This window comes from Pimephales promelas, chromosome 8 (genome assembly GCF_988280905.1).
Source record: "Pimephales promelas chromosome 8, fPimPro1.hap1.1, whole genome shotgun sequence".
NCBI classification, from domain to species: Eukaryota; Metazoa; Chordata; class Actinopteri; order Cypriniformes; family Leuciscidae; genus Pimephales; species Pimephales promelas.
This window is the reverse complement of record NC_142776.1, coordinates 38,921,913-38,936,391: the sequence shown is the minus strand read 5'-3', so window position 1 is coordinate 38,936,391 and position 14,479 is coordinate 38,921,913.

Here is a 14,479-nt window from a genome sequence, read left to right as displayed (position 1 = left end):
GTGATAATTCTGTCATTAAGTCCTCATCTTTACAGCTTTTCACATCTTTTGTGGAGCATAAAAGAAGATATTTTGAAGAATGTTGGGAACCAAAAACATTGAAAAGATCTTTGGTGTTCTGCAGGATTGATCTGATTGATTGACAGATGGAGAGACGCCGAATGAACCGTCAGTCAAGATGAGGCTAGACACCGGTCACAGACTTCAGACAGACACACACACCAATAAAATACACTTCATACACGTGCTTCACGACACGCTGAACTTTCACCCGTCATCAGTCATCGCTGTTCAGTCAGTGTTCAAATATGAACTTTATCCTTGGTATGCATAGTTATGAAGGTTATGAAATTACGTCACTGTTCAACAATGTGAGCAGGGTGCGCATATATTCATATATTCAGGGGGGAAATTATTTTAAAAAAATTACAGTTGCTTTGGTGCATTTCTCAGATCAGAAATGAAATTCTCAAAACTACTTGTTCAACATCATTAAAATAAGTTTCTCAGTCTTTTGAACAAGTTGCGATTGCTTTGGTACAGTCATGCTACAATTGTCTGCGGTTTCCTACATAATCAGTCGGTAATGTCCTAAATATTAAATCATTTTATTAACCCTTTCTCTGTGCAATAGTCTCACCCCTCAAAACATCCAGTCATCAGCAAGTCTAATATATTCTTTCATAATTGCCCAACAATATAAACGTTTAGAGGAAATGGCCCTCCATCTTACGGTTGCTAAAATTAGCTTTATAGAAAACTCACAAAAATGCAATGAAAAGCGCTTTCAGATATTCTCTCATTTTTCTCAGCATCTCTGAATACAAGCCTGTAATGCATCTAAAACTGGACCCTTTTCTGCTAGTGCTGGTCTCCGGCAGGTTTAGATACGGCCCGAGGAAACAAAACTACAGTGAAAGAAAAAAACCTTACACCGCAGATTTGGGCAACGGGTCAAAAGAGACGGTGGCACAATACTCATACTTTCAGCACTTTTTGTCAAATATTATTAAAAAGAAACTATATTTTAAAATAAAAGCTGAATTTTTTTTAGCATAATCCAGTCTTCAGTGTCACATGATCCTTCAGAAATCACTCTATGTTTAAAGAACAGCGTTCATCAACATTATAAATGTCACTTTTGATCAATTTAATGCATATAAAATAATAAATTTCTTTAAAAAAGATGCATATGTGTACACTCTCATACTTTCAGCACTTTTCCCACTCGAAATGGTTAAGATTATATAGCTGCATGAATAAGCAGCGACGAGTAGCCTAAAGGAAGACGGGTAACAAAGAAATTCAAAACCTGACTGAACATTTAGCACCGATATCAGAGCGAAAAACATTGCTGTCGGATTTGTTTGGTATTCTGGGATTCAACAAACCTTAATACTTTGATGTATGACCAAGACTGTCTGAACATCATTCTTGCCCCAAACATGCAACAGTAGGTGAGTTTTGCACAAGAAAACTGGAAAGTTTCCAGGTAGTCATACCCAAAACAAACAACAGGTGGCGCCTGAGGATTTATCAGAGATTGTGACGCGGGAAGGTACAAACTCACCAAACCACACAAATATGTTTCCAAAACATAAAAATCTAAAAACCATCACACAAAATTCAAAGCATCTCTGGAAAGTCCTGATCTATACGTAACTATAAAAACTACCAGCTCGTCTTCCAGCTCATGTATAGATTTTAGCAACTTTATCAGGTGTTTTGTGAGCTGCCTGAAAAACTCCAGGATCAGATCCTAGAAGTGGTGATTCGTAAACTACCGCCATTGTGCTTTTCCCACGTTCCTACAACAAGATTGTCCCTTTGTTAAAGACGTCCCAGCGTCAACCAACAAAAACAAACCTAGACGTGCTGCAGGTCTTCTGCTTTGGGAGCTTGAAAATATTTGAGTCAAACAGCTTCTCTGACCGATGGTTAAAACATTTACCCCAAAACGTTCATTTCACTCGTCTTCTGGATCTGGTCATGTGTGTGACAACTGGAGGCACCAATACCCTAATTGCTGGGTTTGATAACCAGTTCCTGCCAATCGACACCAAAACTTGAGGATGGGAGTTTCTTGCATCATCTAAATAGGGAATTGAATCAGTCCCCAGTTAGGGTAATGATCTAGAGGGAATGTCAGTTTGGGAACCTTGGACATTGTGCTCACCGAAAAACAAAGGTTCCTGGCACAGGCAAGTACATTAGGCAACAAACAATATTTTCAGTCCTTACCTAATGTTTGTATAAGGCGTAGTCTGGCAGGTGGTGTGGCCTATTACATTAATGAAAGATTTGGATGGGTCCTTCATCCCAACCCCGGCTACGAGAGAATATAGTGAAAGCTGTGGGAACAAGCTCATTTCCTAAGTGTGGCAGAGTTTTCCTACCCATGCAATTTATATTTAAAGGGGTGATGAACTGAGAAATCTAATTTTCCTTGAGCTTTTGACATTTAAGAGGTCATCATATTATAAGAATATCCTGTAAGTTTCAGAACTGAAAACGTCCTTGTTAGTCCAATAAAAGCTTTTATTGACACCAGCCTCTGAAAACGTCTCGTTGGGGTTAAAACTCCACCCCCGCAGAAGAAGATCAACGCCTACTTCAACACGGCCGGTTTAGCCCCGCCCACCGATTCGCGCATGACACGCATAGCTAAGTAGCCTAACATACATGCCTACCTCGTGAGGAAACCGTATCGAGCTACTGAGCAATACAGAATATTGTGCAGTGCCTGGTTGTAAAAGAAGACAGTCGCTGCAAAAGCTTCCTCTGGATGCCAAAAGGACTTTATGGATAAACTTTATTTTTAATGATGTTCCAGCTGATGAGGGTAAAACATCGTCGTCTGTTCGCTTCATTTCACTGAGGCAGTGTTGTAGTCGAGACCACCTCACTCGAGTCCGAGTCGACACCGAGACCATAGAGAGTCGAGTCCGAGTCAAGACCGAGTCCATAGGGAGTCGAGTCCGAGTCGAGTCCGAGACCAGAGACGGTCGAGTCCGAGTCGAGACAGAGACCAGTGAGGGTTGATTACCTAATTTACTTTTATTTACTTAGAGAAATCCTTTTTTTTTTTTTTTTTTTACTGAATTTACTTAGAGTTTAAAAAATATGATCAGTTTAGGGTAAAAAGGCCACATAGTAGGTGGTGTTAAAAGTAATTTTACTACAATTTGTCATGCGCAGTTGCGCACTAGAAAATCACCAATCACTGGGCGTGTCAATCAATTTAAAGAAATATTTTATTAACATACGTTAATAATCATGAATAATATTTTTAATTGAACTCGAGTGGACTCGGGAATAAGTCCGAGTCCTAAAAAAAAAAATGTTCGAGTACGAGTCAATTCCGAGTCCAAATGGACACGAGTCCATGACAAGACCAAGACCATTAAAATATGGTCTCGAGACCGAGTCCGAGACGAGTCCGAGTCTCGAGTACTACAACACTGCACTGAGGATTGTTTTATAAACAAGACTGGATTTGCAGACCGATTAAGAGTAAAGAACGGTGCTGTGCCGTCTATATTGGATCTGACAGGAATTGTGCAACACACGGACTCTGGGTCGAACATGTATGGGCGAATCCGGTTGCCATTTGACAACATTGGACGTTTTCCCCCACATACACCGACGGGTGAGTTAAACTTATTATAATATGCAAAACTGTTCTCCACTCACAGCAGTGGGCGTTTATTTCCAAGTCTTCAGTGCGACACGCCCATAAAAAGCGACCGTTTTTCAGCTAGGCTCACAACTTGGGTAAAAAATAGCCTATTATCTATTCATTTTGATGTTTTTGAATGCAAAAACCAAGCGAACGTCATAAATTGACCTCAGACAACAATATAATAAAATTTAAGAAGCCATTTCATGACCCCTTTAAGACATTTTTATCCAAAACGACTTATATTGCATTTCAAGATTTTGCACATTTTCATTCTTATCAATTCTTGCTTTCCCTGGGAATTGAACCCATTACCTTGGTGTTGCAAGCACCAACGCTCTAGTGTTTGAGCGACAGGAAAGTTGCATTGACTTCACCTGTTTTAATGTCTTTAGCGTCCAAACTTTGGAAGACTTATCCCGGACACTATCCCGCAATAAAGTTGGGGCATCTTCGATCTCAGACTCGATCTGAAGGACCGGTTGATCCCGGACCTGATTCTTCCAATAGAATACACTTTCCCAGCGTACAGCTCCAACTGGACCAGTCAAACTTGTAATGCATCCAAAACTAGAGCATTATTTGGCTATTTTGCTTTTGCAAAAAAAAAAAAACTCCATCCATTTATCCCTTGATCGAAGGTGTTCTTCTTCCAATGGAATAAAGTTTCCCAATGAACAACTCCAACTGGACCAGTCAGATCCACTACACTGTAAAACCTGATGAGTTAGTTCAACTCAAACAGTTTGAGGAAACAGATTGCCTTAAATCATTTAAGTTTATTAACTTAACAATTTAAGCATAACAAACATTTGATTTGTTTCCAAGTAACTCAATAACGTATTGTTAAGATAACTTGGGTAAATAAAGTTAATAGTACTAATTAGTTACTATAACTTAAATCCATGAAGTACAATGTAAACCCGAATGAGTTGGCAGAACTCAAATCACTTTTAATAATATGAACTTAGTTAGCTTTAAAAGCTAATCTGCTGACGTAGTAAAGAAGCACTTGCTATATGAGCGTAATAATATAAAGGGATAATTTGCTCTCAAATCAAGCTGAATGCACCACTAACTATCCTAAAGCCAACATTAACATAAATTCTTCTAAATTAGCATAACAAAACATTAATCACTACTAAATCTCACACTTAACATTAATCTTACACAAAAAAAACAAAACATTATATTGCACTCAATTTTAGCATTTACACTATCTTTCGAGTGCCATCGGCAAAGCATGCTGGGGAATAGATATTAAGTTAGTCTAAATTAAAATAAATAATTTCATAAAACTCAAAACAATGAAACAGTTCAGTTTACTTTAAAATACATCAGTTCTGTGAACTTGAAAGAAAAAGAAAGTGCTAAAAACTGACTGAACTAATTCATTGAATTTAAGTTTGTCCTACTCAAACCAATTAATTATTTTGACCGTTAGGGTTTATTTACCGTCTCATCCAAATGAAGATACCACTATCCTGGGCCCTGTTGGACTGAGACGTCTACTGTCCGACATAACCTCTGCTTGCTTGCTGTGAAAGTACAGCAGTCTATTACAATTAGTATTACTAGAGAAACCACTTTCATGTAGATATACTCTCATTTTTCTCAGCATCTCTGAATACAAGTGTGTAATGCATCTAAAACTAGACCCTCGAGGAAGAAAAGACCCTTAAGGTGATGATGCACAGATGAGATACACGGCCCACGACCGAACTAGATTATCCGGATAGAAATGTTTTGCCCATTTTCAATGGGAAAGTGCTCAGCAACATTGCCCAAAAAGTAGAAAGGGTCAGATCTCTCGATCGAAGGTGGACTAGGGTTTGCCAATGTCCCGCTGCATCCACCTAGACCAGTCAGGTCCACAATTTAAAGGGTTAGTTCACCCAAAAATGAAAATTCTGTCAGTATTTACTCACCCTCATGTTGTTCAACCCCGTAAGACCTTCGTTCATCTTCGCAACACAAATTAAGATATTTAAGATATTAAGATCGCTCCTGCATACAGTCCATAGGCTTCTTGAGGGACTGGCTCTTGCTGTCCCCGAAAAGTCATTAAAGACATCGTTAAAATAGTCCAAGTGACTACAGGGGCTCAATCTTAAGTTTATCAAACGACGTAAACACTTTTGTGCGCAAAAAAAACAACAAAAATAACGACTTTATTTCAACTATTCACTTCCTTCTCCATGAGCCTGTAAGTCAGTTAACGTAGTGTGATTGCGTAAAGCTACGTCACACGAAGGCTCTCTATTGGCCGACGCTGGTCATGTGTGTGTGATGCGTGTGACGTACAATAACAGAAGCTTACGCTATTAAACTAGTAACCTGACTCGCGCAGAGGGAGAAATAAACCAATAGTTGAATAAAGTAGTTATTTTTGTTGTTTTTTTGCGCACAAAAAGTGTTCTCGTCGTTTAATAAAGTTAAGATTGAGCCCCTGTAGTCACTTGGACTATTTTAATTATGTCTTTAATTACTTTTCGAGGACAGCAAGAGTCATTCCCTCAAGAAGCCTATGGACTAGTATGCAGGAGCGATCTTAATATCTTAAATATCTTAATTTGTGTTGCGAAGATGAACGAAGGTCTTACGGGGTTGGAACAACATGAGGGTGAGTAAATACTGACAGAATTTTCATTTTTGGGTGAACCCTTTAACATCGCATCCACTATCCCGTCCAGGGTCTCCAATCCAGGTACTGTCCTGGTGCAACCCTGCTTATCCTCAAAGGGTAACTAGTGAAGAGCTGGAGAGTGATAGGCTGCCACCAGTTAACTCCCTCAACAACATTTGCCAAAAAGGTTAAGGGAAAAAGGAAGGAGGACTTTGAATGTGCTTTTGCCTGACCCCATGGGTTTATGCATGACATCTCAAACTCCGACAAAAGGCACCAACAAGTCGCCGACCCCGAGGAGGCAAAGCGCAACTACCACGAACAGAGGAACGGAAAGACTGCCTTCTAGGTTTCTGTCTCAAAATCATTCAATTACAAGCACTTGTGTGTGTTTTTTGCAGCACGAGGAGCAAGGCCTCATACATCAGTGATGAAACATTTGTGTGGTTTGGATGTGCTGTCTGGCTGTAGGCCCACTGAAACCTGCGTCCAGCCAAGCTGTGGTGGGAATGTATGAGAGTCGCTGCCAGTCCTGAAAACTTACTTCAGTAAACAGAAGCACATACGGGTCGACCGAAAACCATTCACTTACTTTACAAATTGCTAAAAAAAAAAAAAAAAAATGTTGATCGTCCAGCAGGTGAAAAGGGTGCATCCTTAAATCCTCAATTGTATTTCTTAAAACTCATCTTTGATCATCAAAATGACATATTTTAACGTTTTCATCTTGAAAAATGTCTTGAGTGTAACTCGACACCCTCGCCTCATTTAGAATGCGCTGTTCTATGAATATGCAAATGAGCCCCTCCTCCACTCACTCCTTCACTCATCACACGTTGATCTGATTGGTTACAAGGTGGTTTGTGACGTCAGAAACACCAGCGATTTCAAAGCGTGTTTTTGAGAACCGTGTTCAGTTTTAAGCAGGAAATACTGTCCACTTATCAACTTACACACGGTGTGTGTTAAAGCGGATTAAAAACAACACATAAACAACATTAAACGCTGGATTTGCACCACAGTTCATTCAACATAGTGCTAATGTCATGGGTTCAAATCCCATGGGATAAAACCAGAGGTGGAAGTAACGAATTACAACTACTCAGATTACTGTAATTAAGTAGTTTTTTCGTGTACTTGTACTTTTATGAGTACATTTTTTAGTCTGTAATTTTCCTTGTACTTGAGTACAAATTAAGTTAAGTAATGTACTTCACTACTTTAAAAATCCCATTAATTACAAAGTACTTGTACAATTTGAATTCAACAATTATTCAAATCTTTGACCATGCATTTGGGTATCCAATGGAAATAACTGATCGTGGGCGGGCCAATAAAAACCCTTGTATTTGGAGCGGGAAAAAAGCCCGGTTCCTGGAGAGCTATATTCGTCCTCACACGTCCTTCAGTTTGTATTTTAGTGTTATCAAAGAACTTTGTCGTAATGGACATGGACATTCGAGACACTGAATTCATTGAAAATTCAGAAGAAATACCAGATGACGAGTGCCCATGACCCCACATGGAGGAGTTGTTCTTATACAGAGGAAGGAAAGGAGACGTTTTATAGAAACTTTGTTTCTGCAGTGATATGTGATAGTTCAGTTGTTTTTGTTTTTAAAGTTGGGAAGACCTCACGATAATTTGACTAAAAACATCACTTGAAACATGAGCTTCAGCGTTAGGTGACAAGCACATATACCGTAATAAAGATTTAGCATTGTAAACTTAGATTAAAAAGTTACATTGTATGTCATTGTCAACACATTGTTATATTAATATTTTTGTTTTAAGCTTAGAATGAAGAGTTTAATAATGACTCTTTCATAAAAACAGTATCTTGCCGGCCATGACCCACTGGCATAACAGTGTAACTGCACTGATTGTCAGTCTGTCTAGATGCCACATTTGTGTGCTAAATGCTGATAACTTTTCAAACTTTTGAAATATTAGTAGGGTACTTTTGGAAATCTTTATTGTAAAAAAAAAAAAAGAAAAAAAATAAGTTTTTTAAATAAAATAACCCAATAAGCTTATTTATTTTGCATTATAATTAATTAATAGTAATAATCATATTAGACCATTTTTATAACTTGGTTTCCATAAAAGTAAATAAATATTATAGGCTAAAAGTAATTAGTAATTAGTACTTGAGTAGTTTTTGAGAGGGGTACTTTGTACTTTTACTTAAGTACATTTTTAACACCAGTACTTTTGCTTGTAATCGAGTATTATTTTAGCAACTACTTGTACTTGTACTTGAGTACAAATTTTCAGTACTCTTTCCACCTCTGGATAAAACGTAAAGCACTATCAGTTTGAAATAGACAGCGCCCCTACTGGCAAAGTGGTGGAAATGCGCCATTGATTTCAAACCAAGTGCTGTCTTAAATTAAGATGATTGTCTTAAAGGTGTTAAATCTTCATGATTTGTTTGAAAAGCAAGTCAATATTCGGGATAAGCTGTTTCGTGGACATTGTGATATAAAACGCAATGATGAAAAGTGCACAGAGATGAAGAGAGAGTTGGCTGTTTGTTTATCTGGAGTAAGCTAGAATCAGCACAGGTCAGGGAATTAATGTCACCGCTCTTTTCATTCTCTCTAAACCCTGATTGGCTCCAAGCCTCGCATCATTTCCTGTGCAGACCTAATTCCTGCGGATCAAAACTCCCGGTGAAGTGATTACGTTACGGAGAGAGACACTTTCAGCTTACAGGGAAGAAAGTGTGTTTCCATTAGGTCAACAGGGAAAGCCGTAGATTATTTGGTTGCACTTTATGTTACAGTACGTTCACTTTCAATGTACTTAACTATATGGGGTAGGGTTAGGTTAAGTGGTTGGTTTAGTTATTACCCAGTTAAAATACTACAGTGCAGTACAGTATAGTATGTGTGCGTTTGCATACAGAGCTATAAAATAAAGTGCTACTAATTATTTCATACTATCACAGTGTTTCTTCCAAGAACAAAATGGTAAATCTAAAAAAAAAACAAAAAAAAAACAGCAACTATAATTTAATGGAATTTCTTTTACCATAAATTATAATAGATATCTATATATATATATATCAAATTTAATTTTTATAGTATATAAAAAAATATATAGTATATAAAAACATATATTTTAAATGAAAAAACAAAACAAAACAAAAAACATTTGCATTACACTAATGAGAATTTGAGTGGTAAAGATGTTTAATTGTCATAAACTAATGACACACTGCAAAAAATAAAACACTAGAAGTCATTGTTCAAGCACAATATAACTTCTTAATTTCTTAACTTACATTTTTTTTAAAGTTTAATCCATTCATAATCTTGCCTGGAGATTCACAGTGCATTATTTAAGATAACAAATCTATTTTATTAAAAATTCTGAAACCATTATTAATCAATTTATACATCAGTATAAAATAAATATGCATTATATGTTAGTATACTCACCCGAAATGTTAGTTGATAGCTGGCACCTTACTGAAAAGAAACAGATAAAGGTTTCAGGCTCAACTCAACATGCCTTTAATTCTATTTTTTAAAATCAGAATAAATGTGAAAATAAGGTGACTGATGGGTTCATTCAAAACGGCTATTTACTGTAACTCTGTGAATGCATCATGCCAAATCATCACTGAATGCCTGTCAGACTGTAAACCGGCCGCAGTGTTGACCAGCTCTGACCTCTGGTGGAGGAACGAGACACACACACACACACACACACACACACACACACTCATGCTGGAAATGAAGCACAAATGCATCATCCTCCTATTAGAAAAACTGCTTTGCTTTTTGCACAAAACATTTACGATTAATTAACTTGTTGAATTTAACATCCACCTTTAGTTTACAATTAAATGAACCCACACGTATGCATATCATTTCATAACCAGCACATTTATTTAAAGGAGTAGTTCACTTTACAAAAAAACTTTCAAAAACTTTCACTTTTCAAAAATCTTTTTCCGACTCAATTCAAAAGATTTGTTCATTTTGATGAACGAGTTCGAACATCACAGAACAGAGCAAGGCGAGCATTTGAGCTTATAAAACTTAAACTTTTTTATTTATTTATTAAATGACTGCTCGTTTCGCTTGATAAGACCCTTATTCATCGTCTGGTGTCGTTTAAAGCCCTTTGAACAGTTTGCACTGAAACTCTCATTTGGACCTTGAACCGTTTGGACCCCATTGAAGTCCATTATATATAATGGACTTCAATGGGGTCCAAACGGTTCAAGGTCCAAGGTCCAAAAATTAAGGTTTTTGATGAAAACATTCCAGGATTTTCTCCATATATGGAGAAAATCCTGGAATGTTTTCATCAAAAACCTTAATTTCTTTTCGACTGAAGAAAGAAAGACATGGACATCTTGGATGACATGGGGGCGAGTAAATTATCAGCAAAAGTTTTTTTCAAAAATGAACTGCTTTAGTGTTTATTTGACAGGGATAAATGCATAAAACATTGCTTTAAAGAATACACAGTAGACGCCATACAGGTTTCTAGCCATGTATGCATGGCATCTAGTATTTGTCCCTGTCAAATAAACATTAAATTTTAGGTGCCAGTTTTAGTTTTCATATAGAGCTTCCCAAAAAACATGTTTTCTTCTATTCTAATGTATTTATGATCAATGCACACATTTAGTATTTCAAAGATACACACTGTGTGTTGCACATGTTTGCGGCTTTAAGGGTAAATCGAGATAATGAGATGCATGCATTATCTTCCTATTAGAGAAAATTGTTTTGCTTTGTGTGAATCAAGTTGCAAGTTAACATCCACATTCACAATGAATTAATAAACACACCTGGATGTTTCATTTCCAATGCAAGGAATACAATTGTTTCGTTTGTTAATCGGCATCACTGACAGAAGCTGTTCATCCTGATCAATCAAAATCAATCAAAAAGAACAATGCACAAGTTTCAGAGACGTTATATGCACACATTTAAGGCTAAAGTGAGGTAATAAGATGCATGCATTATCTTTCTATTTGAAGGAAAACATGACATCATATGAAAAAATAGGTGGAATGAAGGTGAAATATCGCAAATGAAATTGTTGCAGGTTAAGTTAAGCGTGTGATATTCTAATGAAACTTCAATCTCTTCTTCTAATGACAAATTTATGAACAATGCACACATTTCTAAGACACATAATTGCACACATTTGCAACTTTAAGGAGACAGTGAGATAATGAGATGTATGCGACTGTGCATGAAAAGAACGAACTAAAAACTAAAGCAAACAGTAATGAAGAATGATCAGGAGTGCACGTGTGTAATGTGAACGCTCACCTGCCTCTGCATCTCTGTGCCGCTCTCTCCTCAGGGGTGTGTGTGTGTGTGTGTGTGTGTGTGTAGCCAGAGTGGAACAGACGGGGTGAAAGCGTCCTTTTATGCAGTGTGTGTGTGTGTGTGTGTGTGTGTGTGTGTCGGTAGCGGGTCGACCCAGAGCCAATGGGAGGGAAACGTGTGCAGGACCAGGAGGACCATCTGCAGTGGAAAAATAAATCCTGTAAGACTGGATGGATTTCGTCGAGTGAGAGAAAGATACACAGATGTCAGACGCCTGAGCAACAGATGTAGAGTTCAGTCTTTACCTTACACACACACACACACACACACACACACACACTTGATTTACCAAAAGATCAAATATCTGTTACTGAAGTCAGAAAAATAAACTTAATTTAATGGTGAAACAAGATTATTTTTCTGACCCACTGTAAAAAAATATTGATGGTTTAACTCAAAAAAGTAAGAAATCTGGTTGCCTTAAAATTTTAAGTTGATTGAACTGGAAAAAGTGAGTTAATACAATGAAGGAGATTCATCAGAAACTCAAAATGATATGTTATCTGAACTAAATAAATTATTTAAGTTGATTTGACAAAAGAAAAAAATGTTGTGATTACTACACTGTAAAAAAATATTGTTGGTTTAACTTAAAAAAGTAAGTAACCTGGTTGCCTTAAAATTTTAAGTTGATTGAACTGGAAAAGGTGAGTTAATACAATGAAGGAGATTAATTTAACCATCAGAAACTCAAAATAATAAGTTATCCCAACTAAATAAATTATTATAAAGTTGATTTGACAAAAGAAAATACTGTATGTTGTGATAACAAATCTTGAAAATATTTTTTACAGTGACTGTATATTTCTATAAGCAAAAACGCACTTGATTTTGATTCTGCCATTTTGTTATAGCCTAAATGTAGAGACGAAGGGAATAACATCATTTCTTGCAGTGTAAATTATGGAACATGGAATAGAATATAGCCTAATATAATATACAGTTTTTTACAATCACTTTTTTTTTTACAATCGCTACTATTTTCAGAACCTTGATGTCATTTTTCAAAACTCTAGTCTAGACACAAAACTCACAACATGATCAAAATGCACTTTTTATAAAACTTTAACCCATTTCTCAAATGCTTGGATAGAATACACATAAAACTTAGATCATTTGTTCATTCAACATAAATCACCTGTTCAAAATGACACAACTTAACATCAAAGTACGACTATTTCAAAAGGCAATTCACACATTACATTTCAAATGAGTGTCTATTCATTTCCTTACAATGATCTAACTATCAATTAACTGCTCACAATGATAAGTAACTGTTGCGTTACTCTTTATGGAAACAAGACACACAATCTTCCATGTTTACAGAGTAAATCATTAAAGTTTCAAGATAAGAGATTCATTGTCACCAATTAGCGTGGAGCACGAACTAATTAAACTACAATATCCAGACTATCCAGTAATATTTTACAGTATATTTTTTGATTTGATTCCAATAAACCTGTTGTGATTGTACTATAGTGTTTTGCATCAATATATCACATGTGTGTATTCTCTCTTCTACTGCAGTTTACAGAGATGTATATTATATAGTGCTATAATGAAACTTGTATCACCTATTTTGTTCTACAATATTTAATGACTGTACGAACAATGACACAGTGAAACTATCGGTTATATCACATATTTTAGTAGTTATCATAAATTAGGTATCGTTTGAAAGCTTATAAACTCAGAATTCATCATGTGAAAACTTTTATAATTGAACGTTGCGTTACCATAGAAACGGTACTTGTTTTATCAGGCTCCTCCCCTTTTGGGCGTCATTATATTTCATAATTTGTAATCAAAACCTTTTCTAATCTTGACAAAATTGATATTGTCAGAAAGGTCCGAGTCTTAAGGTTCAGAATTGATATTTGGACAGGAATGTATTAATTTGTTATGGCAGAATGCAACTAAATTCAATGGAATTCAATGGCACCCGGTGGCTATTTTTGGTACTACGCCTAAACAAAATCTCATGGGAACTTAAATTTTTGTGATATCAACTTCAAATTTGGAACATAACTTGCTAAGATTTATGGCTTTGATTTTATAGAAATTTTAGAGTAAAAAATAATTTATATATATATATATATATATATATAATAAAAAATATATAGTACAGTATATTTGATTTACTGTAAATTTAAACTTCCATAACTTTTTCATACTTTCATTTTTTGAAGTGTTTTTACTTCAGCAATATTCTGCTGAGTGTTTTCTTTAAAACAAGACCAAACTTGGGTATATATTTCAAAGCATTCTTAAATTACAACCAGAATAGTGCATTTTAACCCCCATTCTCAAAAGGGTAGGACAGGGTTAAAGATGTGAATGCACAATGCAATGTTTTGAACATTAGATAGCCTGTGTTACAAGTGATAACCGTTTTGAGTTTTGTGTCTAGAGTTTTGAAAAATGACGTCAAGGTTCTTAAAGTAGAAGCAAACTGATTGTAAAAAACTGTAGGCTAATATAATATAATTTTAAAAATGTACCTTTAAACAATTATGATTTCACTGCAGAACTATTGAAGTGAACTGCACTGATTAAAAATGGTGGATAAAATAAATGGTGACTTAAAATATAAACATGTTTCAACTGATATCGCCTGAACTGCTCCTGAAACTCCTCGCTGTCGCTCTGTGTGTGTGTCTGTGTGTGTGTGTGTGTGTGTGTGTGTGTGTGTGTGTGTGTGTGTATCGCTCTTCACGTGTTCCACACACTGATCCAGGACAGGTGTGTGTCTATCAGCTTTACGCATTTGTGTGAATGAAGGTTATTAGTGAAGCGAGGCTGAGATCTTCA